Raw genomic sequence first — 26,139 nt, forward strand, 5'->3', positions numbered from 1 at the left:
TTTTATGCCTTGATAATTATATTTCACTAGGGAAGAGTGAGAAACCATCCATCAAAGTCCCTGGCTGCGACTGAAATCTTAAGCTGACAGGAATTTTGTGGTGCAGTCATTGATAACCATGGTTTTGAATAGCTCTGAAACAAAGCTGTGAAAAATTCACAGTCTCTTCAGATTCACCTTATTTATAGCACACCCCAGTATGACGTAAATTTCAGTCACGTACAGCTTGTTTTAAAAGCAGAGTAAATTTTTATCAGTCTCTTGAATGCTAACAGATGAAAGACTATGTTCAAATCTTTAGGCTTTATACAGCAGACAGGATTGCAAGGCTAATTGGTGCTGCTGGCATTCAGTGTCGAGGTTAATATGAAATAAAGCTGGTTTAGAAAATTATTATTTATTGTTTTGTACAGATGGATTTGATTTGTAGCTTGGAAGTTTCACAAAGCATCTGTAGTACCCAGAGGAAAGTAAAAGGAGTAGAATCAATAGGAAGTGCAATAGGTACCTAGCATGGTTTTAGAAAAATAACCACTTCAGACAGCTTCACTTTAAGTACAGCTTCTGAAGTCTGTATTTGGCATTCCTTCTTACTAAATCAGTGTTGAATAAGGGCTCCATGATTTTGCTGAAAATTAGGCAAGAGCTGTTTTTTCCAGGCTTACACGGAACAGAGCCTCATTTTACTTCTTCATTTCATGCCATGGGGATTTTAGAAGGGCAAAGATATCAGTAAATCAGGAGTTGCAAAATGTTGGCCAAGGAGTGGTCATATCTTGATCTGACCACAGTGTGGCTAAACCAGACACCAGGTAACAGAAGTCCAACTTCCAGTCATGCACATATAAACTGCTGTCCCTCCCTGTGGCATGACAACATCAGAGCTCCCAAATCATCCAGAAAGCACTTCTGTTGGCCTTGATTTTCTTGTGGCAGAATAACACCTCTGATAGTCTCTTTGGTGGGACATAGAGCATGTTTTGGCTCCCCAGAGGATGGATCAGCCACTGTTGACAGCAGCAGCCAAACCAGGTATTGCATGCTGGTATGGAGGAAACCAGTAAAAATTCAAAACACTGTTCTGCAAATCATTGCTACTGCAGTAGGGAGTGAGGCTGACTTCAGTATGACTACATTCATAGTGAAGGAGTGCTAATACATATTTCATGGCCTTTACAAAACTGTACCTTTCTGTGCAATAACTAATGAATGACTCAGGCCTGGACATAGTAATTGTAACAAGAAGCACTGTGCTGCTGAAAACTTGGGAAATCTCTTCTCCAGTAGTGTTGAAATTACTGCATAAAGCTTCTAAATTCCCAAGATATTGAAGACGGAGATCTGTATGCCTAAAAATAGGATTCATCATCTAGCACACAGAGTTTCAGCTAGCAAACAGAAAATGCCTGAGAGAAAAAACGTTCTGTTTATTCAGCTCTCTCCCCACCTTGCCCACTGGCAGTTCTGTGGTAGGTACTTATGTTAAACAAGGATTTAGTGCCAAAAGCTTTCCAGATTCCAAGTAACAGCTTCATACATTTCCAAAGAAATGACTGGCTCACTTTCTTACAAAACCTGCAATCAGTTCATCCTACTCTTTCCAAACTAATCTAATGGTTTAAACATTTCCCTCCTCAGCCTGAAGCATTGTGAGTCGCACCTCCTGCTCCCCTATGCAGCAAGTGATGGGTATGGGCTGTGTTTGCCCCTTCTCCTGCACATGAGCCACTCTGAATTGTGCAGCTGAAAGCTCAGCGGTGGGAGCTGCTTCTGCAAGCCTGCAAATAGAGGACAAGATCTGAGCAGAATTGAATGCCCACAGCTTCATTCTTTATCAGGAACGTCCTATCCATAACCTTTAGCCTCACTTGTGTATTGAAGCTTCGTTTGGTTCATATGGGCTATTAATATGGGTAGCATGTAACTCTTAAGCATTATCTTAGGTGAACTAAGATATTTGGTTTTGCTATCCTTTATGTGTGAGCATTTGTCATTCTATACCTCTGACTAACAAGAGTTGAGGGATTCATATTGAGAGAAGAATTAAACTTTTTCCAGTTAATGCCATCAATGCAGCCTTTGGCACGTTCTCAAAAAGCACTTTTCTGTGCTACCTAGTAGTACTGCGTGGAGAAATAAGGGCAATCTTTACCCCTGGAGTTCAACTGACTGCCCCCAATACTCCTTGGAAATGAGCTGGATAATCTATCTCAAGAAAGAGTGTATGAAATAATAGCTGCTACAGGCAGGGAAGTTATAAAAGTTATTTATTTCTCTCATAATAACCCTAGTTGATTAAGGAAAAAAGAAAAAAAAAAAAGCCAGAAAAAACTCCAACCCTGTACAATAAAAGACTCACATTGTGTGTTACTTTAATTTGATTTCACATCTAGACACCCATATGCATTTACTGTTTTGCTGGGAGGGTTTAAGTACCCTGAGCTAATTATAGGACAATATTTTCCAAGTTACAAGGGTAAAATTGAAAGCACAGCTAATGAGATACTATTTCTGGCTATTAAACTGAAAGAAAAAGGGTCTATTTAATTATAAAGTATGTAAAAGAAGCATAATCATCTCGTAATGTAACAGCTCTCATCTGGATTATTATTTTGGTGCACATTTATAAACACTGCCTGGCACATTACTGAATTGTTTAACATTTATGTGAATGTAGTTATTCTACAGAATATCAATATTGACACTGAGCTGGTTGTCTTTTAATTTCAAGAGTATTTCATATCTATCATATTTTCTCATTTATCAGAAATAGAAAATAAAATATAAAGGGGATGGGAAAGACAGGAGGAACTATTAATCTTGTCTGCCAATACCTCGGTATGTTTTCATGTGGTCATTTAAAATAGTACTTAATTTCACTTTAAAAACCTATTAAGTGAGTTTACTGTAACTTGCAATTCTCAGCAACATGTAAGATGAACTAAAAAGCAAATTATGGGGTTTTTTTTCCTTATTCTAACAGTTACTATACCATTTATAGTATAGGTTGTTCTTCCAGAATTACTTGCTAGTAAAACTCATGCTTCTAACAAACTGAGATATGGGCAACTTTAAAAACTATTTGTTGAAAATATGCCAGAGTTGCTTGGATGTCACTTAAGCCTTTAGTCCTCTTTCTTCACAGCATCCACAGGACTTCTGCTGATTCTTTGCCTTCCTTCAGCTGTCAAGACCTGCTGGGACTTGTCAAGTGGCACTGGCAGCACCCTCTGCAAGGCTTCTGTGAATGAAAAGGTGAGCTGTGACTCAGGTATGAGCCAACTGAGAGAGGCCATGGAAGGGAACAAGGTGAAGTGAGGTGATTTCCTTCATTTGGCTGACCTGCAGTTACTACATGGTTAAAGGAGAGGCACAAGTAACTTGAACGTTTTGGAGCACATCACTGAGCCACTGTAAGTTCTCTGGCAGATTGCTGGGGAATTCTTGCTGGGGAATTCTTTCTATGGCAGCTGTCAGCAGCTAAGTTGGAGATGTTTATGCTTATGGGTTTAAGGACTAGTTTGTGAAGTTAATTGCATACCTAATAAAGGCCTTTCTTGAACTTCTTGAACACACCGAGCTTCTGTGAAATAAGCAAAACTTTTGACTGGAGGGAAGCTGAACACATCTCCACATCTCCCAGGAGATCAAAGACAGAGTAAAATATATATATTATGGCTGTACGGAGGCATTATATTTCACTTCAAGGGGGTGAAGTATCTTAACTATCTGTCTCCTGGATTTAGAAACTGAGCTTTTACTACACTAGATGTTCTAAAAGGTCACAAATAATTACCAACTGTCATTAGCTCCCTGTTAGCAGCTTTTTGTCATGGAATTTCCTTGAATTTGTTATAAAAAGAGAGTGGAAATATAAAAAGAATTTGTTCATAGTTATCTCATGGGCCTATAACTGGAACCAGTAGTCTCACCAGATACAACTTGAAGCCACTATTCCTCTCATTGGAGTGGAACAGGGATAAGGGCCATAACTTCTTTTACATAATTGCTCAAATACATGCTGGGAGGAATTATAAACATTTGTGACTGTTATTTGTGGCATTATCTGGAAGTCACGGATGTGAAAAAGAATCGATGTCTTTCTGTCCTGTCTTCCACTATCCCCTAAAGCGTACAGGTCCAAGCCTTTCTATCACTGCTTTCCAGTTGATTTTCATTGATTTCTTCTCTTATTAAGCATCTAATTACCATTTTAGAAGCTACTGGTGTACAAGATATTGCTCCTTTATGTCTGAGACTCTTTGATGCTATCCACATGTGTCACTTGCAGCAGCTGACTACTCACTGGTCACTCGGAGGTGGATAATTCTTTGATCCTCTTGTCTGAAGTTGCACATAAATAAAGGAAAAACTTTCCCCAAAGAACTGCCCTGTGAACAGGAACACGAGGAAATGTTCCTTTAGATGAGTAAGCCCATGTGTTCCTGTGGGGAGACTGGAAGAAGAGCTAGCCATCACTAGATTCAGTCCAGGCTTTTCAGATCCCACTTTATGCAAGGGAAAATGAGGATGCCTAGGATTTCCTGGTAGCTGCCTCATTTGGAAAAATAAAAAAGCTTTTTTATGGAAGAACAAGAAATAGAACAAGTTGCAACATGTCCCTCATCCTTTTAATTACATGGGAAAGGAGAATACATGGTTAATATTTCCACTTGCAATCCCTTTACCTATTGTATTTCCCACCTGTTTAATTAGTGTTTCTTACTTTTTTTTTTAATTTCTCCCAGTCATTTCCTGATGTCTGAACTGTCTCCCATCTTCTTGCATCTTTTCCCTCGAACCTTGCCCACAGGTTTTCATCCTTTTGTGTGATCCCCATCTTGAAAACATTTGCATATAGATTGTAGTTTCTTTTTGAGCATAATTTTTATGCTATACAGTGATAACATTTCCCCATGAGTAAAAGAAAAAGAAAACAGAAGAGGCTTTGCTAGAGGCACAGAATATGCCTACATTGAGCAAGTGTCATGACCAAACCTAACTGATGTGTGTCTGTGGAGCCAAACAGAACCAAGGACCTGATACCGGCACTGAAAGTACTTTGGGGCTTTTACTTCGGGCTAGTTCTAGTCTGACTGTGCAGCTTAAATACTTGTCAGCTGCTAAAGTGCATTTCATGTCCTCCTGCAGTGCATCTTTCATTTTAGTTTCATCCAAAGGAGCAGTTTGCACACCCTGAGACCACTTGAGACTGCAAACCAAAGCACAGCAGTGGGGAGGAGGGAGCTGCAAAAGCATCTTCCTGGTCCACATTAAAACACTGATGTACCTTCACCTATACTGAGGCAAGATATTTTCTCTCCCTTCCACCTTCTCCCCTCAACTATGCTTTAGAAGGACCTGACAGAGCTTGCTCCTCTTCAGTGAATATATTATATATTCCAGTGGAGCACTCACTTCTTAGGGCAAAGGAGTACTTATTTCTTCTGGGTACTCTGTCTGTGAAGGCTCAGTGTAGTGTGCTTTGTGTTGCCTAGTCTTGTTTCTGTATGGAAATGTGATTTTATTATTTTTTGCCCATATAACTTTTAGTTAGGCTCATTTCATTAAAGTAGAGAAAAGTACTTCTCTGGAAATCATGGAATCATGTATTTTTTTCCCATATACTTAAATAAGTTGTTTAATTCAATTGGATACAGACATTAAAACCATTTATAAATATAGATTCTATTTTAGTAATACTAAGATTATTGACAACAAAATCACAATTATTATGACTGGTCAGAAAACATGTTTTGCAAAATATATAATGTTTTTACATTTTTTGTAACCATATATTCCTTAAAATTTTGCATTCCCCTTGGAATTATGAGAGCTTGCCTCAGGTCTGACTTTCTCCCTATGACTTTTCAATTGATGTCACTGGCTTCCAAAAAATCTTCCCAATGAGACAGATATATTTCTGAGAAGATGTGAGCATTTTAAGCTTTAAAAAAAACCAAACAGGTTCATTACAAAGTCACACACAGTAATACATGCAAGGGACTTCTGGGACCATTGATTTTATTTTCATCCTTCTGCAGGCAGGTATTTTAGGAAGAACTTTTTCCCTAAACCAATTCTGTAGCATATATAGTTCAGATTTTTTTTCCTACTACTCCTGTTGGAAAACTGCTCTAGAATCTCACTTATGTCTGGGTGAATTAAGTTTTAATTGTTTATATCCAGTTGTTCTCAGGTCACATTGTTCTTCCTAACTTGATATTGAATTGATTGATATATAAATGTAAATCTTGGTGATTTTTTTGCAGCCTTTCAGTCTTCGTTTTGTCAGAATAACATAGCAAACATCACCAAATGAGGAAGAATTCACTGCATCATTTTTAAAACAGCATAAGTACTTACTTATCTCAGCAGATTTAACTTGGGATCTCATTTACCATTTTCACAGGAACAGCTTGTTGATGATATATTCATTTCGTTTATAAATGGATCTCTCTGTCTTTTTCCTCGGTCATTTCTAGTTGACGAATACCTAGTTTATAACTGCAACCCTTTTTTATAAGTCCCTAAGTAAAAGTTGCAGCCTGGCCTATTGAATTTAATTTATTACTGTGGTCCTTGACACCCTCCTGCTATTCACCCTCCCTGACACTAATCATTAACTCACGTACTTCTTGGGCGCTGAAACTTTTGATGCTTCTTCTTTTAGCATCATCCATGGACATCTCTTTCATTTAAACAATAATGTCCTTTTAAAAAAATTACTTATAGGTGTAGAAATGTACAGTTTTTAATCCCCTGTTTCATCAGAGAAAGCTATCAGAAAAATATGGTATAGGCAAACCTTAGCAAATCCACGTTACAGTTGTTAGGATTTTTCCATTTATCTTTAGCTACAAATCTATCCAGACTATCTTCAGGTTTGATCTTGTAGTTGGGTACACAACTTTCCTTTATTTAAATATTTAGTGCTGACTTGCTGAATAATTTCCAGTTATTCAGTACTAATCTCAAAAAGTTAAAAAAAAATTTTAAACTATTTGCTACGAGATCAGAATTTCAGAATTCTGGATGATTTTCACACAATGATGTACTAGGATTCTTGATTTCTGCTTTTAATTTTATAATTTCTATTTCCATGCCAATTTTTATACTTCCATTCACATTAAACCATTAGTCCTCTGATTCCATACTCAGCAGAACTATTAATGTTAAAAATTGAGGTAACATTCATTTACTCTTTTCAGTCACACCTTGAAGTCTTGCTGAATCTCCCAATACTCGCTGCATAAAAAATAATTTTTTAATTGCCTTCTCTTATTTATTTTCTCCTTTTCCAGGTGCAATTTTTAATTGTGTTTGGTTCCTGACAGTTGTTGTTATGATCTTTCATGACTTGTCTTTAAAATATTATTTTCTTTACAGAGCAGTCCTTATTTTATTTCTGTTTGGTTTTGATTTTGCATTTCTTGTACAATCTCTGCTTACTCTTAAGTATTTTCTGTGATTTGGAAAAGTTAGTCTACTACACAGGGGTAGGAGTTCTTGTATTTTGTACTATTAATAGAGACAATTCCCAAGCTTACAGTACAGTGAAGTCTATAGGCTCATTAATGCGGCTGACTTTATTAACTAGATAACTTAATTTGTCCTTTTGAAATTGAGAACCCTAGTAATAACCATACCCATGAGTAGCTCTTCATTTCATTTAAGTGAATCAGACCAGGATTGACTAATAACTTTCTGTGAATATCTCCAAAGATCATGAGTTTAGAAAAGGCAAAGCTAAAAAAATCTTACTGTCATCTTCATGTTTATTTGACTGTTATTTTCTTCAAAGAAAATTACTCAGAAATGGCTGGGGTGCTATTATTTTTAGCACCTTTTGTCTCTCTCACTATACTTGAAAAGAGAAGTCATTCAGGCTACAATTCCAAATAGTATTTAATGACTTTATACATTATTCAAGTTCATCATTAGGTTTAGAGGCACAGAACATGTTCTAGAGCACTCTCCAGGAATGATGCTGACACAGGCAGACTTTGCTCTCTTCTCAATGTGTGTGGTTGTATTCATCTGTCATTAGTCTACTTTAAAGTCAATGTGAGAATATGAATACATTGATCTACCAAGTCCTGCTTTAGTTATAGCTTTCCTGAGAAACACATATCCTTAAATACCTCTGTTTCAGTCATGTTTCCTTTTTAACAATTTCTTTCTTGTCCCATAATATTTCCTGTCAGTTCTTTTTTCAGTATTTCAAGATTCTCCACTGTATTCTAAAACATTTCTAGTATTTCCAGTTTCTCAAGTAGATAAGATAGGTCTTTTTGCCAATGATTGTTGCCTCCAATGAATACTTTTGCAGCATTAATAGTGTTGTTTGGTTATGTTCTGGGGTTTTTTTCTGTTTGATATTTGTCCTCTACTTTCTGGCATTCTTTTATAAACAACCTTGACATTGACCAGCTTCATTGCATACATTAACAGAAAACTCACTGAAAAGGAGTTTGTGGACTGTTTGAAAAACATGCAGATAGAGTATGACAGGGAGGCCATAGAAAGTTAATGGACCAGAGAATCTGGCCATAGGAGATACCTGAGCTTTGTATCTGCTTGCTGCACACTGTGCTTCAGCACATGTACTCTAAAACACAACAGACAGGGCAATGTCAGAGAATATGCTACAAATGCTACAAGCACAGTCTGCTACTGTAGCCAGCCCAGTGCCCAGAGTATGGGGAGATATTCACTTCGTCCTCTGCTTCACTCAGTGGTGAAATACAAGAGGCTACTATGGCAACATCACATGGTACATTTGTTATCTCTGAACGAGAATGTGTTGAAGGAAGTAGCAGATCAGTATGCCATGTGTGCTTTCATTTTCTGGAATGTTTTCAAGGGAAAACATCTGTTCAGATATTTTTCCTGAGATTATGGCTTCAGTTAACAAAAATGTGAAGAGGAAGGGATGCAATTCTCTCTCACACTGCAAGCTTTTCTTTTCTTCTATAAAATTAACTTTTTTTCCCAAGAAAGTATGGCTCTTATATCCTATACCATGCTGTTTTTCCTGGGTTGAATGTATTATTTGTGTCTTTACTAGTTTCCTTAAATGAGTAAAAAGCTAAATATTCCTTTGAACGCTTGTGTAGAGATATTGTGGGTAGGTGGAAATGGAAGGTATGGCTGGGAGGTTAGCCAAAATCTTTCTGTACTAGCTACAAGCATTACTTCAAGATGTGAAAAAATTTATATTCCTATTCATTTCATAGAAAAGATAGTCTGTGGTTAAAATATTAGAATTCTGGAATTTGAGAAATATGTATTCCATTCTTGGCATGGCTACTCAGGTGTCATCTCTGATGCTAGACATGTCCTTTAATATCTGTATGGTTCAGATCTTCTCAATATGATATCCACATTCTTGGTTTTGGATGCTAAGCTCCCTGGATTCCTTTCACTTAACTTTAGACATCTGCAGTATAGACATTTACATTTGAACAAGCTGTCTAGGCTTCCTTTATAGTCAATGGAAAAATGTACAGGCTTTGGATGCCATTCATCTGGACAATTTTAAACATCTCAGTCAGACTAAGACAAATTGCATCCAAAAAGTGCCTTTTTCTTTCCACTGATGACGTCACAAGCAGAAATTAAAGATCATATATATCAAAATTTGGACAGATAAGTACTACCTTTGCAAACAGAGTACTCTATGTGTGTTAGTAAAGTAGTTTTGCTGATGTGCCCCTTTGTTATGACTGTAGTTTCTGTGTGATACTTGAACACCAGCTACAATCAAAAAGTAAACTGTAGGAGGCCCCAGTGTTCTTTCTTACTTAAAGACCAAGGCAAATTTCAGTCAAACAGAGACACAGATAAGAAAACTGATTGAGAGAAAGAAAAAAATAATGTTGGCCATAATCCCAATATTAGGTTCTTTTAAATACTAAAAAATAAACTATTCATTATTGTAAAACGTTTTTTTTAAATTGTTGTTTGAAATTAGATCTGCAGCAATAGCCAAGTATTTTAAAAGAAGAAAAAAACAGAAACACATTTTTCTTTACTAGAATATGCTTGTTATTGGCAACTGAAGTGTCTTCTGCTGCGAAAGGTTTTCAGTTCCATGCCAGGATACTTGGTTGAAATACAATTGAATGAATCTGACTGCCAGGGCAGAAAAGTTCAATTAATTTCTTCGTTCATGGGTACACACAGCTCTGAGATGCTCTCATGTTCAAGATGCTCTCATGGGGAAGCGGGCAGTACCACACAGGACCTGTGAGAACTCCTGATATTTGTGAGAGCCCCTCAAAACACACTAGACATCTAAAACGGGGCTGAGATTCCCAAGTATGCACAACTGAGCTGGGCACACAGAGAAGGGAGAGTCACAGCTCCTACATTAAGCACTGCTTTTGAAATGCTGAAGTAAAGTAATTAATGTCTCTAAAAGCCAGACTCATACTGTCAGAGTATTATTCAGAAGAGACATCTAGTTTAGGGGTTCTGAATTGCCTTATCTAGGTTTTATATCTGTCAAGTATCTGCAGCAAGTTAAAAGGGCAAGATCTGGCAATCCTGACCTTTGAAAAACAAAGTTAGGATATGACTCATTTTTCACTTCCACTAAAATCAATGGGGAGAGATGCTTCTAACATATATTATACAAAGCTTATATAGGCACAGGAAGATATCTTATTCTGGAAGTTCTTTTATTTTTTCTGTGTCTAAGGTTAAGGTGACATCATTCCATACCTACTCTAGTAAGAACTGTCTCACAAGCAAAACCACACCAAATAAGTAAAGGAATTGAATCTGAGGTGAATAGAGGACAACCTTAGGGCAAACTGTATCCATTACTTCCAAGTTTTTAGTCAAAAATTAAAATGTCATCCAGATGCCAAATCCAAAGTTTTATGATAACTCAGTAAGTGTGAGATACATTAAACACTTTCTTGCAGAATTTTGTCACAAATGTCTGGTAACAAAGGCCAGTTTTGTAAAGATCTGTAGCTAATTTTCAGGCTTCAAGTTTTACTTGTAATTTGCATCTCAGGTTAATCACATCCGTGCACAACTGCAAGATGTTTGATGACTTTAACTGAAGTAACTGAAATAGAATTAATGAGCAAAAACAAAAGCACACAGAAATTTCCAAGACTTTAAATTTACTCACAATGTTTTAGAGAATATTTCTTCATGGCAGCTGCATTGACTTGAAAGGTATTGTAATGTTAGGGATTTATGAAGAAGACAAAAAGTTATCTAAAATACATACAGTCAGCTTAATAGTAACTAGAGCAAGAGACAGTGAAATAAATCCAAAATAATAAAAAATAGAAATACAAGTCAAAAAAAACAGTTTAAAGGAAAAAAAAAATAAACTAGATGAGCAAGAAAAAGTAGAGTGGCTCTGCCCTTGGCTACATTCTCAGGGTATGTAAGATGTCACAGGACAAGACCTAAGATTTTTCATTAATGTATGAGCTGAAGGAGCTTACAGTGCCTAAAGGAGATAAAGAGACCTTAACTGTTTCCACTAGGAGGGTCCACTGCCCTCACAGCAGGAGATGCTGCTCTGACTTCTCTCTTCGGGACAGTAGCAACTAAGTTTGCCTTTTCTGGCACAGGAAGAGCTGGAAATGGGACTGTGGCTGTTTTGCCACTGTCAATAACCCACTTCCTTCAATGACTGCCTGCTTTGCCTCTTCACAGAGCCAGTCCTGGTGGGAGATTTAGTTTAGTCTCAGTGCAGGAAATACTTTAAAAGTCCCTCGTTAGTCCTCTGCCTTTGATGTCAATCTCAGAATTTGTACCTTTCCCGAGGACCATTGCATGCTGCTGCATTTTAAAAGCTTACCTTTCTGTCTGACTGTGAATATCTGCAGGATGAGAACTTTCCCTGGTAAATGTTAAGAGAGGAGTTTTCTGTTGAACCACTTTACATTTTTACATATTGTGCATTGAAAGAAGCAGGAAAGATTTGCTGATGGCAGCTGGGCTTGGGCTATGTTACCTTCTGCAAGGCTTTTGGAATGGGTTGACTTAAAGAGATTCAATGAAGACTGAAGTTTCATGTCAGACAGAGATGTTGTGAAGCAGGTGAAAATTGGGAATAAGACTAGACAGAACCAGCATGATCTGCCTGAAAAAAAATTAAGAACTTCTCTCTGTAACTCATGCTCACTCAGTTCTACAGATGGACTGTATAGCCTATAACAGACTCCTTTTACGGGATCATGTAAAAATATTCCTGACCACAGATGGACTTTGAATCAATGAAAGCTAATTACATTTTACAATTCTACAGACATGTACATTTGTTAGGATGAAGAAAGGATTTTGGAACCATGTGAAGTGCTTTTACTGAGTCTAGATTTTGTACGGTAACCTGACGAATTACCAGGCTCATGTAAAAGTTACTATTTTGATTGTTTTCTTCCCTGAGAAAATCACTTTCTTCCTAACCTGGTGTTGCTACAGCACATTGGGTACATAGGTAATTCACATTGATGCAGTGATGTGCAGCTCTTGGAAATGAAGCATTATTACATCATAATTCTCAGTTTCCATTTCTAGGGAGGTACTACTGTGTATATTCCATATTTAGCCTCTATTAGTTTAACAAGAATAAATGTCTGACATTGAAAAAAATTAACAGGACATAAGAAATGGCATTATGGGTCAGATGAGTAGAAACTGAGTGTTCTGCTTCTGACAGTGATGGTATGAAATGCTGTTTTGGGAGAGAACATGAACCTGCTCACACTCTGTAGTCCATCTCCCATCAAAATTTGTTTATAAGGAATGGAGAAGACACATCTCTGCTTAGCCCTGCCATCACTGATTTATAATCTAGTGTTCATGAATTTATCCAATCTACTTTGAACCTGCTAAAACTGTCCTCTCTCACAACTTCCCATGGCCATATGTTTCAGAATTCTAACTAGCTACTGCATAAAGAAATACCTTCCAGATAACAGTTGTACATGCTATCAGGATTTTGCAGGAGTTTTTTATATGCCTTTTCCTCTTGAAACAAAAACGTTCAAACCTTTCTAATGTTTTCTTGTAAAATAGCACTTCCATCACCTGCTTACTCTTCTCTGTACTCTCTGTAATTCCACCACATCCTTCTTGAGATCACAAAACAACAAAGAGCACTGAGGAGGTAGGTGTACAAAAAGTTTTATATACATGTAAAACAATGGCATTTGGGTGGTCTTCTTCCAGTGATATCTGATGTCTTGATGGCTATTTCTAGCTGCAGCCAAAGACATTGTGAGATCCTCCTGTTTCTTGTCACTGAGATAATATTTAGCTATCTAAAAAAATCTTAATTTCATCACCACACTTGGAGATGTCACAGTTCATTTCCATTTCCAGGTCATTGGTGAGGAAATTGAGTAAAACAGGTTCTAGAATGAGCCTCTGAGGTACAATGCTGCCAATTCTTCTCTATCCTGAAAATGAAACATTAAATCTTATGCCTTGCATCCTATGCTTTAATTCAGTTTCAGTCCTGAAAAGAGCTGTGTTGTCATGACAAATGAGCATTCTAATTATCGCTAAGGTTTTTTTAACAGACTTGTGTCAAATAAACCCTTTGAAATTTCAAATGCACATTGTCCACATCATTCTCCTTATAGATGGGCACCCACATTCCCTGGTTCTGTGTTCTGAAAAGCTTCCAATCTAAAGAAAAGCATAACTGTATCTGTTACCTGAAGAAGCTGAAACATAATGCTTGTCCTTAAAAATTTCCTATTTGCTCATTTGGGGCTCAGTTGGGCCCAATAACTATAGTAAGCTCCTCAAGGCAGAGGCAGACTTTGTGCTCTGTCCCTACAGAACCAGAGCTCCAACTCAGAGCTGAGACTCTTGGGAAAGCAGCAGAACAGAAATCTAAATCTCATATTTTTTTTTCAGTTATCTCAAACCATTCATCATTTCCTTTCCCAGATAAGGAAAGCCAAAGAGGGAAAGGCACTCAAGTGAAAGAAGCAGCAGATAAATCCACGTCATCCAAATCCTAGCTCTACTACACTGGACTGTCTCCAAAGCCAGGGGATCCTAAATGTAAAGCTGCATTAGCATTTTGTCCATATCTCTTGTCTCTTTCCATTAGCAGTGAGCTGAATTAAATCCCTGCACCTGAAGAACAGAGATACTCCAGTCCAAACACTGTGGAAATTTAGGGTTATATGCACTCCAGATTCTCTTTTTTTTTTTTCAGTTCAGGCTCATCTCATATCTCAAAGATATTTTTTTTCTACTTAACAAGTTTCAAATCTTTACATTTACCCCATCCTCAAGCTTTCTGTTCCTTGTCAAGTCTTCCAGCCCCCAACACTGCACCATCTTTTGTCTGCTTCACACTTAATCAGCATTCCTTTATTAAAAAGCTATTAATTAGCTTCTCAGTGGTCCAATCTACTGACTATTGTGATAATTGTAAGACTTTTAGAGCTTTTACCCCCCACCTTTGTTGACAGACTATTGGACTTAGAAACAGCACCACAAGGAATGCAGGCTCATCTTTGTTTCAACATACTTAAGGTGCTTTTATCTGTAAGTTTGCCTTGAACAAAATCCTGTTCAAATTGTATTAAGCCCCAGATAAACCTCTCTTTCAGATTATGGTTTCCAACTGAACTCCTGTGCACTGAAGAGAGGGCACCAAATTCTTGATTGTTTCAAGAAAACCTCTTTGAGTAATCCCTTGAGCTTGCCTACAGGGCTTAGATTTCCTAATGGATGCTTTGATGACAGGAGATAAGAGCCAAAGGTACCCTTATTCTCTTAGAAATTGCTCCAAACAAACAACCTCAATGATTAAAGCTAATAGAAATACCTGGAAGATTGATAGTTTGCAAAGCACTGCTGAGTGAATGAATAACTTCCCCTTTAGTTCCAAAAGCTAATATTTGTCCACATTTGCTGCCTTTTAAGAAAGTGCAACGGGTTTTTTTGTATGCAGAGTGTTGATCAGGAACAAACAGACACCATTTAACTGTTATTTGAATTTTAAACAAAGGCTCCCTACTTCAGCTATTGAGGCAGATTTCTGCATGGCCCCATTTATAATAATTCAAACATGGCACGGGGAGGGTCGCTAGAGTAAAGTACATATAAGTGTGAACATGATACTCTTGTAAAAGTCTTTAATGATGTGAATGGGCAGTGCACTATGGTATTCTATAGAGGGGTTTTAAATTGCACAAAGGGCTTGTAAAACTTCTATATCTGTTCCCAAGCCATACACCTATCAGAGGGTTGAACAAATGGAAACCAAACTCTGCAGCAAATAAAAATCTTAAATTTACAATGCTGGATTATAAAATGGTGTCTCTCAACAGCAGCCCTGACTTATTTCATGTTCTGATGAAATCATTGCTTGTGAATGCCAAGAAATTCAGCTGTAAACTTTTGGCAATAAGTAGACTTTCCTCGGAACTGATGGTTTTGAAAACATCTGTAAGTAAGGAATCAACTGCAGAACCAATAAAAGAGGCTGAAGAGACCAAAACTTTCACTAACACCTCATAACACAGGCAGTGCGGTGAGTGCCACCAAGCCCTGCTCCCTGGTATGTGGGTTATGTACATACCAGAGTTCATTTCCAAGATGGAGGGTTTATGATTCCCAGTGTCACAAAGCATGCAGTGGAGGAGTGTATCACATAACAAAGTAATCTAACAATAGAGCTGAAAAGAGTTGAACATTTGGTTTTTGAAGTAATGCAGCCCAGGGTGGGTGGTTTTCATATTGAAAATTCCTCAGGTTTCTTAAACACAACATAAGTAAAACCTTAGAAGGAACTACTCTGAGTGAGTGTTTTAAGGAAATTCTCCTTTTATAACCACATTGAGGAAGGATTTGATTTAATCTCATTTTCCTTAAAAGATAGTGGAGTATGGAGTTAGGAGTCGCAGGAAAAGACAGGAGGTTTGAGGGTGAGGAGGATATGGCTATATTTTGACAGTTGAAAAGGAGATTGTGAGCTGCTGGTGCCTCAGAGCTTTGTTCCCTTAGCCCAGGTCACCACCAGGCCTGTGGCGTTCAGCTAAAAGGACTTACTGAAATGGAAATAGAAGTGTGAAGTGAGACTTCAAATTATGTTTAGTTCTCTGACTGACGCTTGAGCATTCAACAGATTTAAACATGCCTTCTACAAAACCAGCCTTGGGAAAGAATTTAGATACAGAGAAGGCACAGATTTAATCTAACTTTTCCTCCCCTTGTTGCATTTTTCCCCCATTCCCCCACACTACTTTGATACATCCTGTGGTCCCCTCAGAGGATGAAGGTTCCCAGACAAGATGACATTTTGTTCTCTGAGCAGAGCTGCTCTGATTACACCTGAAACTTTGTGACCAAATTCTTTCCCTGTCCTCTGCGTTGTGGGGAAGGAAAAGGCTGTCTGCCCGCTCTTCTCTCTCACAGTTCCCTGGTCCCTCACAAACCATAAATCCCCCCAAGTGAAAACAGTGCAGCTTGTTCGCTGATGCCTACCCAGCAGGAGTGAAGCCACAGCTCTTCCTGCCCCCAACATCAGTGCTTGGCAGAGAGGTGAATGAAATCCATTTTTCAATACTGTTGTCACCTTTTAATAAAACATGATGAAAAAATTATTAAAGATCTTATTGAAGGGAGTCAAAATAATTATTTTATATTATTTTTGACAACTGGATTGATGACCCCACTGCATGATAATTTTTTTTCTTTTTTTTGTAACAGCCATGATTTCATGCTGAGGGACACAATTGCACTTCTTTTTTGAGTACACAGTTGCACTCCAAGGCATCTAGCAATAGGACAAGGGGAAATGGCCTCAGGTTGTGTCAGAGGAGGTTCAGGATGGATTATAGGAAAAATTTCACCACTGAAGGAGTGGTTGTGCACTGGAACAGACTGCCCAGGAAGGTGGTGGAATCACTTTTCCTGGATGTTTTCAAAAATAAGAGGACGTGGAACCTTGTGATATGATTTAGTGGGCTTGGCAGTATTTGGTCAAAGGTTGGACTTGGTGATTTTGGAGGTCTTTTCCAGCCCTAATGATTCTATGATTCTCTGATCATTTACAGCTTCCAGGTATTCAGGTTCAGATAATCTCTCTCTTACACTGACATGCCTTCCACAAAATAGGGTTTAGGACTGATAAAAACTGTCAACTTGACTGCATCTGAGGTTCTTACGTGGATTTGCGGGATGATGATAGCTTAGATGAACAACAAAATATTTTTGCCTTTCACAGCCCCTTAGAAGACTAAGGCACAGAACTCCTGTCTGCCTACAAAGCTTTTGGGAGCACTGCCCACCAGGCCAGACTGGAGGCAGGAAGGGTGAGTGTAGAATGGGAATGAAATCTGTGCAGGTTTTGGGGAGTTCTAGGCAAGGTGAATCTCAGGCTGAGTACAGAAGTGCTTTCCCTTGTGTTATGTTAAAACATGGCAAATCCTCACCTTTGAAGGACACTCAGCATGACAAAGAAAATCTCTCTCCTCTGAATTTATGCTCCTTTAAAGGCTCGTGCAGGAGGAGTTTGAAGTAAAACCTGTGGTGTTCTTTCAACCAGGCACTGGGTCATACCAGGTTGATCTGACCCATGACTCCCTTCATCCCCAGCTGGGAAAAAAAAGAAGTCTATCACGATGTATAGTACTCAGTAACTAAGAATTTCAGAAGTAATCCTAATATATGTAGCATACACCCTTCAGTGATGGAGAAATACTAAAATATCACTTAGCTGAAAAGACTTTATTGCGATATGCTTTTAACTTGTGCTTTCTGCTTCTTTCCAGTCTCCTGTTTTCTTTTCACTCCTGTAGAGTGAAAGATTGGTCACACTGACCCACTGCCAGTATTTCTTAATTCTCCTTAATGAGGACAACCTGCCTGCCAAATCTGATCCTGGAAACCCACATAACTGTGAGTATGAGAAAGATGAGATTAGTACTTTAGAGCTGTTATTAGTGATATAAAATACAAATGAATATGGTTTCTCACCCCAGATGCTATGAATGGTCTGTGTAAATGTTTTTTAAAGCCCACATTTTAAAACACCTTAACACTGAGTGAAATGAAAACTTACTTATAAAGAAGGAAGTTGAAAAACAAAAACTCAAGTAATTTTTGTTAGCATACTTCATTATGTAAATAAATAGAGAAATACAGATCTGATTTCATGTCTCATTAATATTAACTGCTGCTTGTCAGAAAGTATTTATGCAATTCTATTTTATAATACATTTTCAGATTTTAGCATTCTCTTTCTCTTTCACATAATCAAGATGAAAATTTGCTTATGATTCCTCAGAAACACGATAGAGAAATCATTCAACGTACCAAAAAAACACACCAAAGATGAGAGAAAAAACTATATTCTGGAATAATCAAAACCCTCCTAGTTTGGTTACCCTTCTAAAGCTGGTAGGTGAAATCCTTGACCAGTTCCTTTTAAACCCAAATGTAAATGCTGATTTCCTTCACCAGGGCACTGTGTCTGAAACCATCATCTTGCTGGTTCTTTTGAAAGCAGAGAAACAGAATCTTTTCTGAAGCATGTTTGTAAAAAATAGCAGGTTCTCAACATCAACAAAAGTAGAACAGCTCTGTAGCTACAGCTGAGCTTGGAAAGTGCTGGAAGGACCCTGTGGAACTCGGGATTTCTTAATCAGAACAGAGTTCTGCAGCCCTTCGAAGGCCCTGGCTCATATTTGTGGTGGTGGCAGTGGAGTCCCACTCCCTCTGGGCATACACATCCACTCTCTTCCATGGACAGAAAGTAGAATAAAGGTGGAATTTCATGTTCCTTGATATCACAGATACCTTTGCAGTGATGCTTGGTCACACACAAAGAATATCTTCGCTTGTCTCTGATTAGTCATATTCCTAGAGAACTGCCACAAGTACATTGCATTCCCAGCTCATCTCTTTCCCAGTATTATGTCTGCATCATATCTGGTGTTACTGCCATGGTGTGGTCCATAGGGGTCCAAGGGATGACCAGAGCTCCTTGTCCAAGGCCACAAGTGTGTGCTCAGCCCAGATAGTCCTGTGCTCCTTGCAGAGACCAGCTAGGGAGACACTTTTGGGGGTAAAGGGCCTTTGATGCTCGGCTTGTTTCCTACTTCTCTAAGTGAGAGAAGGTGGTAGGGAAGAAATTATATCATTAAATCTGTGCTATCCCATTATATGGGAATTTTAGACAAAAAAAAACATCATAAAGAGAAAGCATGAGAGGTGAATAATAAAAGAATAAATGTGTATCTAAGTTTATTGTCATTATCCCAGCGGATGAGTGGGGGTGCATTAAGTTCTCAGCTTTTGACACCATTTGATGCCAGCCCTTGGGAGCTGGGCTTGGCCACTGCTGAGGGCGCTTGAAAAATCCCACCTACGAGTCAAACAAACTATATTAGTCTAGTGACCTGTGTTTGAACCCACTTGCCTTTTAAAAATAAACCCCTGTACAAATCCCAAAAGAAACATGTGGTTAGTTCACATCATGGACTAATAATAGCTTACATCATCTTATTTTTAAAATCAGTCTTTTTTTGAATTATGGGAATGTCAGAAATAGTGTTGGAAAATTCCAAAGTCTACCAACACTATCTTAAAAGTGGCCAATCCTTCTTTTTTTCTGAACCTATTTAAAATTTAAAAAAATAAAATAAAATCCCAACCTCTAAAACGACAATCTTTTTCTGCCAACTTTCAGCCTGGAACACATTTTTACTGCACTTATAATCCCCGAACAAACCAGGTTTATGCTGGAAGTGCTGACAGACCTTTAGCTATTACAGCTATCTTACTAGCTCAGCTGTATTTATTTTTCATTATATTTAAATATAATTGGTTGAGGTTTAAGTCTAGTTCAATTTGATGAGAACCTTTTCATTTAAATATCAGTTCTTGGAAATGAGTCCTTTCTTGGGTGTCTTTTGGGGCTATTATGAATATAATTTTGGGATTGCTTTTTAGGTTTTTCTCTACTACCTCATTTGTGTGGTTTTGCTTTTAATTCAAAGTGCAAGAGGAAAAATAAGCATTCTTATGAAGCATATGGTATTCAACTGTGGTTTGAATCCCAGTGTGAGGAATTCCACTAGAAATTTCACACATTCTGTTCTGGTCTCAATTAAAAAATACTGGAGCTGGCCTGGCACATCAGTGGAAAAGCTATGGGCTGGTGTACATGGATCCTTGATGCTTTCCTGAAATTCTCTGGACAAATCTGAGTGGGGGCAAAGGGAAAAGGGTCAAGGTGCAAAACAACTGTGGAAACCCAGAACTGTTTGTGTCAGGGATTGCTGATGGGATAGCTGTGGAATTAGTTTAAATATGAAGTGTCTGTGCTCTCCAGATTGAAAAATACTTTTTTCTGGATGAAATATGACCAAGATGGAAGACCTTTGAAACTGAGAATTAGGAAAAAAGAAAAATAAATTCAGTAAAATGACTTTGAAATACCAAATCTAGCCAACAGTTATCTCAGAGGGAAAAAAAAATCTTCTGAAGTGAGAAATGTAGGATTTGAACTTTAACTACTGTCATACATAAAGGAGGATGGCAATGAAGATGAAGTCATAGTTATTAATGTTCTTATTGATATTAAGTAAATGTTAGAAGTGTAAATTTAGGAGAAATGAGAACAATATTTTTATATAATTTAGAGGAACCATTTCAATAACTTAATCTAATGTTTTTCATAATACAGGATAAAGAATCACACCAACCCTTTTCTAACTGAAGACTTAAGCTTTTTTTTGAAGACTGTGATCTTTCTCTAGAAGATGTGATTTAGGTAGGAAGTCTTAAAGAGATGGATAATCCACAGGGGAATTTGTCCCAATTGCTCTCATTCTGGTAAAAAGATTATTTCCATTTTTAAAATCTTTTTCTGTCTTTGCATGATTACCGTCTTCAGTATCTCTTTCCCTTATGATTATATGACTAGTGATTATATGCAATTATCATTTGGTTTGTTAGTTTACTGTTCTATAAAGTAAATATACTAAAATATTTAAATCTCCTGTGTCACAGATATTTTTCAAAACCTTGAATAATTTCTCAGGGCAAGGACTAAGGTGTCTTTCTTAGCTATATTGTTTCATTGGAGGTTCATATAGATTGGGTTATCCAAATGATTTGTAAAGCCCTTTCAGAATCTCTGCTCTCAAAGACACAATTTCACATTTTGTGGTTGTGGTACCTTCCTTTGCTCTTTGAGCATGAATCTTGTCTGTACCATGTTAGGAAACATCTTCAACTGCACTCACCCTGTCAAGCAACCTAGATAGTGTGAAATAGAGTGGGGTTTCATTATCAATTTCTGAATTATCAGCAATAATTGAATAGAATACTTTCTTTCAGATAATTTGAAAAATATTGAATTGCAGCTGTCATGATTGCCCATTCATAGTTAAATTAAAATATATGTGTCTACAATTTCACTTTTCTTCACAAGATTAGGTGTGTTTTGGCCTAAATTGTATGTCATAGAATGTGAAATGTTTAAAAATGTTTAAAAAATTAATACTAACAGAAACAGTTTTAAAAACAATCCCATTTTTCACTTCTAAGTGCCTGATAAAAAAACTTCTAGGGAAAGAGCTTCCCTCTACTCCTCTTTTCTTACATCTGCCAGAGATGAAAAACTTAGATGGTCTCTTATATGACCCACTGTGTCACTTTCTGAAGTCTTATGGATGAGAACTTGTTACTTAACCTTTGATGAAATCTCTTGCACTTCAATATATCAATGAAACACATACTGTGCCTGACAGACATACAGAAACAGACACAGCTGTTTCCTGGTAATCACCAAGGTGCTCTGTTCTCTAATGGAGTTCAGGAAGGGTTGACACAGACACAAAACTATTGCAAATCAGTGTCTATGAGTCTGTAACCAGAGAATTTAACCATGTAACACATACTGTGCAACTGATCAAAATGCAAAATCAAGTCAAAATACAGAGCTTCCAGAGTGCATTTTGTGTTTGGTACAGGAAAATACACCACTTCAAAGCTAGTCAATAATACATAAGACACAATTTTTTACAGTGCTTGCTATCGCTTTTTTTGTCAGGAAGAAGAAAACAGACATGGGCAAAAGAGGAACAAAAATAAAAGTATGTGGAAAATAAAGAATGGAAAAACTGGTGTTAAAGTAGAATGAGTCTGTTTTGCATCTGCTCTGCTTATATCAGCCAGTTAGTAGCCACACAAACAGTGAATTTAAGCAATTAACAGAGTCCACTTTCCTTGGGCGGATTTACTATGTTTGTGTTCTGCTCATTAACACACCCAAGATTTTACCTGCGACCTTTGTGATTTGCAGTCACAGTTCTGCCTAGAAAGTCAAAAATTAGCCTGGATCTTACCAAGCCAGGAGGAGCTTTGTTATGCTCACCTCAGATGGTACTTGCTTCCTGCAGCCCTACTGATGCTTGTCCCACATCAGATCTGGGAGAACAGCAGAAGAATAACGAGATTTGCAGGTGGCTGGGCTGATCCAGCAAGCAGATTTCTGGGCTAGGTGCTGATAGGAGCTGTATCAGGCTCACCCAACCATCAATGGGTACTGAGGCTGCCAGACAGAGCCAGAGCCTAGGGCAAGTTATGAGAGATTTCCAGAACTCAAACAGAAATCTAAGCCTTGTTGAAATTCAGGTTAATAATATTTTTGGTTTGGATTTTTTGGGTTTTTTTGTTTGTTTGCTTTTGGTTTTTTGTTTGTTTGGATTTTTTTGGTTTTTATGGCATTTTTATGTTTTTGTTTGTGTATATGTGTCCCTTTTTTTTCTTTTCTTCATGGTTATTAAGATAAACCTCAGGTCCAAGTTTATTGCTAGGAAAATGAAAAGAAAAAGTAAGCTTGTTTCTGGAGCCAAGAAAGTTTTTTCAATTTGCTTCTCACTTCATATCTGGAATAGAGTCTGTCATAGTATTAACACTACTTGATAGCATATTAATAGAACTGTTTGAAGCTTGTAATCTCTTAAAATGAGACGGTTGGTAATATTCTGATTTAAAAACAAACCCACCATTTTTTCCTCCTAAAAACATGCATCCCTATGGCAAGAGGAAAACACTGTCCAAACAGATGTCAGCTCGTTTTGGCTTTTTTTCCCATTTTAAAGTCTTCCCATTGTTTGAGACACACTAACATCTATGATGCCAAATACTTCACTCAACAGAACTACTTGTCCACAGTTTATGACTGCAGGACAAGTGTAGCACCTGGATTCTCCCAGGGATACCATGTCTGCCAGGATCATAAGCAATTATATCCCCTCATCCCAGGAAATTCTTCCAGTCCAGACCTGTTTACATGCCCAAATAGATATTTTGAGACATCTGGGAGAATAGCTGGGATGGCTGCCATAGAATCCTGAAATCCATAGGTTATGTCCACTGTATTTTGAGTCACCATGTCTAAGACCACATGTCCTCTCCAGGCAGTTCCTCATCCCAGCATTGCTCGAGCTGGGGCTGGCAGAACTGCAGGGCTCCTGCCACCTTTTGCTGTGGAAATCAAGTACCTCAGGCAGGCAGTGTTGGCATTACTCAGTGTCACTGATGCTGGAGTAAATGATGACCCAGTTACTAACTCAAAACATTTGAAGGTAGTTTACTTTCCTTTCTAAAGCAATCCTTATGCTATTTCATAGCTTTCTGGGAAGTGGCCAAGAAATGCTGGATTATGGCCCTTACAGCAATATGGCACAAAAAAGTTATCAAACACACTTTAGTAGTTTCATGTTTTCAGACATCAAATGCTTCAGAGGAAAAATATAAAATTTTCTTTGTAGCACTCTTGGTTTAAAAAAAAGCTAGTAGAATACTAACAGTACACAAAGCTAGTATGTTTTTTGTGCTAAAATGTATCTGAATCTTGAAATACAGTAGTTAATTTACTTATTCTATGTTGATTTATTTGGATAATATTATGCTCTAATTTTTCCTGCACTCAGCATCATGTATATTCGTGTACCCTATTGTTTTTAACTATGTGAACTTGAAAAGTTTTTGTTTTTCTTAAATCCCATGCAAGATTCTTTTAAAATAATTTGCTCTACTTCCACGCTGATGCTACTGACCTCCCCCTATAAATATATGAGAAATTCCTTCTATAAAGAGTGAATTAAGCCTTACTATTATCTTTATAAATCTATATCAAATCATTTTCCTGTTCAAATGTGAAAGCTAACTCTTTTAGTAAAAATTTTTATTTGTTTTCAATCTGTTGTTTTTAGCAACCAGAAGAAGAAAATATACTAAATTATGTTTAGCTCACCTCTTACATCATTTGCTAAGTCAATAGATTATCCAGGTATGTATCCAGGCATATCCAGGTATATCCCATCCTTAGCCTGCCATAAATATATAGGATAGAATGGTCTATAGTTGCTAAAAATTAGTATATCCTGTCTGCAGTCTGTAAGAACAGCTTTACGGAAATATATTTCAATCTGTGTTTTTTATTTTTCCATTTTAGTGGTACTAGGAATCTTTCCATGCAAAATTTGTAGAAAAATATAGAATTTTATTTTTTCAAGTGCTTTACCTTTATGCTAGTCTGTACAACATTGGTTGGGGGACATGAAGCAAAATTCAGCACACATAGCTCAAATACAGACATTCAGAAGTCCCCACAGATCTTCACGATTGTCCCCACAGCCTGTGCAACAGATCTACATTTCATAGTTCTTTGCCTCACTCTAGCCATACTGGTCCACCTTCAACCACGATTTTTAATGCAGGATTTGAGGGAATTTCCATCACCATCTTAACAAGGAATTTTCTACTTTATTATTATTATTACTATTCTTTTAACAGAGAATTTAATACTTCTCCCTGTCTTTGTCCCAAGATCACAAATGAGGACATTTCTGCTTCCAGTTTTGGCAAAGCTTTGAAGCCCCATTACAACTCACCAGCAGACTCCAAAAGCCTGAGTCCTCTAATATGGACTTCTGGATTTGGATGAACCTTTTCAAGATCTCCAATAATGACTCCACCTTGGAAATGCAAAGTCTTACAAAAGGATCTGGTTCAAGCCTGCTTTCCTGGATCCCTACATGCAGAACACGCTCAAGTGAAAGTACTTGCACTATTGACTTAAAGAAACTTTCTGTATTGTTCTTTCTTACAAGTTGTTTACCTGTTTTATAGGTGTCAAAGCAGAAGCTGAAAAAAAGTTCACATTCTAAGTTGTGAAGTCTCAAACAGGAAATCACATCCAGACTTAATTTCAGGAACCTATTTCCGTCACTTCTAGAATATATTCAGACAGTATAGTTGCTGTAGTGGTGGTTTGGTTTATTTGCTTGGTTGGTTTTTGTTGTTGCTTTGGCTATTTTTAAATTTTGTATTTCATTAAAAGATCTGTTTTTATTCCATATTCATTCCTTCAGCAGGCTTAATGCTAAATTTGATGAAAATGTGCAACCTTTTTTTATGAGAAAAATTAATTAAGTAAAGGTTTTCCATTAAAAAAAGAAAAAGTGTGATCATTTTTTTCTTCTAATAGTCTTCAGTTACATCAAAAGCTCTTGCAGAGAGGAAGGATAAACTCTTTTTTATGTCTGAGTTGCTATAGCAAGAAGTAATGAACTTAAATTACCAGCAAGGGAGTTAAACTGGATACAAGGAAAAATATTTTCTGATGCTAAGGCCAATTAAGCATTAGATGGTCTAGGGAACCCACAAAATATAAATTACTGAAAGTTTAGAGAAGATATTGGACAAAATGTGATGTGACTACCATTCCTTCTGATTTCAGCAGAAGGAGAGATGGTAGATAATCCCTTAATATTCCTTTCAACTCCACTTTTTGTTGTCCTATTTTTAAAGTATTTTTTTCACATTTTAGATATCACATTTCAAGCTTTTTTTACTGATGGTGCTTTGATTTTATTCATAGCTTGCCCAACATGACCTGTATTTTTGTCTTACCCTAAACAGATGAGCCTATTGTAAGATGTATAACCTATCTATACTCTATATGTAAAATACTTTAATATAGAACTTGCCTTTCTGCATGATTTTGCAGCATAGAACCCAGCATCAGATATTTTGGCAGCATGAAATGAAATAGTTCGCCTCTGTTTTCCTGCCTGCAAGATAAATATCACAACAATGATTTCATTCTTCTGA

The 26,139-nt window shown here is 37.3% G+C and overlaps 1 long non-coding RNA gene across 1 annotated transcript; it reads left to right on the forward strand.

Moving 5' to 3' along the window:
* Positions 1 to 1,508: 1,508 nt before the first annotated feature.
* Positions 1,509 to 25,422, forward strand: LOC125323429. Its single transcript, XR_007202518.1, has 4 exons — positions 1,509 to 3,255; positions 17,778 to 17,904; positions 20,696 to 20,844; positions 24,854 to 25,422. It is a non-coding gene; the product is annotated as an uncharacterized LOC125323429 (long non-coding RNA).
* Positions 25,423 to 26,139: the final 717 nt, after the last annotated feature.

The sequence above is a fragment of the Corvus hawaiiensis genome, chromosome 3 (genome assembly GCF_020740725.1).
Source record: "Corvus hawaiiensis isolate bCorHaw1 chromosome 3, bCorHaw1.pri.cur, whole genome shotgun sequence".
In the NCBI taxonomy this organism is placed as follows: Eukaryota; Metazoa; Chordata; class Aves; order Passeriformes; family Corvidae; genus Corvus; species Corvus hawaiiensis.